The 1,050-nt window shown below is 36.4% G+C and overlaps 1 protein-coding gene across 3 annotated transcripts in view; it reads right to left on the bottom strand.

Moving 5' to 3' along the window:
• Positions 1-1,050, bottom strand: part of LOC116852459 (E3 ubiquitin-protein ligase COP1-like) — a 16,458-nt gene that overhangs the window by 15,028 nt on the left and 380 nt on the right. The window lies entirely within an intron of this gene.

The raw sequence follows: 1,050 nt of genomic DNA, 5'->3' as shown, positions 1-1,050 counted from the left end.
TTAGTTTACACAGCCGGCTAGTAGCTCTTGAGCTGAGTACGGATGTATAGTATTGTGTCGACGATGGGTGCTTTCCAATTGCTTAACACATTTTGATACACACGTACACAAAACCAGTTTATTGGTCACATATTATCTAAAATATATTGTAAGATAATATGCAACTAATAAACTGGTTTTGTGTAACAGTGTATGCAACTGGAAAGCACCCGATTATGATAATTGGAATGCAACTTGTGTCGCCGTGTGCATGAAAGTGTCTAGGGATATTGCAATTGGAAAGCACCCTATACATATGTAAAAATGTGTAAATATGTAAATATAAATATGTAAATATGTAAAAAATGTAATATACATATATAAAATATCTAATGGCTTCTGCACACAGGACTATGTTTGCTGCGCGGCGGAAACCGCGCGACAGTCAATCAATATATTGTTTTTCCGTAAAAGCTAGTAGGTTATTACGGAAAGCAGCATATTGATTGGCTGTCACGCGAACTTCCGCCGCGCGGCAAACATTACCACGTCCTGTGTGCAGGAGCCATAATGTCCGGTTTTACTAACGCAAGGTAATCAAACCGGTTAATTGACTCAACGAAATTGTCCAATAGCATTGTCAGGTTGCTAAACTGATCCATGCGATTGGGCAATTTAATTTGATAACTCGCGTTGAAACCGGGCCTAAGCTTAAAACTATTTAATCCTTTGACTATATAAGTATGGACTGCCAGTTACCCCCATTTTTCCTATTCTCACAATGCTTCGCTATGTAATCAACATTACGCGTGCCCCCGAAGATAAATGTCAAAAAATCGAAACATGATGTCAGATTTCGATGGTAAAACAGGAAGGAAGACAGAGATGGAATATGACACACGCTGCGCTGTTTTATCACGTTTGATAAAGTGCAGAACCATTTGCAGTATAAATAAAATATGTATGTATAAAATTAACACACAGTGAAATAAAGATAACAAAATATATATATATATATATATATATATATATATATATATACAGGGTGAATATTATATACCGGAACACCTG

This window comes from Odontomachus brunneus, unplaced genomic scaffold (assembly GCF_010583005.1).
Source record: "Odontomachus brunneus isolate Ranch 3 - 2012 unplaced genomic scaffold, Obru_v1 Obru_scaffold_226, whole genome shotgun sequence".
In the NCBI taxonomy this organism is placed as follows: domain Eukaryota; kingdom Metazoa; phylum Arthropoda; class Insecta; order Hymenoptera; family Formicidae; genus Odontomachus; species Odontomachus brunneus.
The sequence above is the reverse complement of the archived record's forward strand: the minus strand, read 5'-3'. Positions and strand labels throughout refer to the sequence as shown.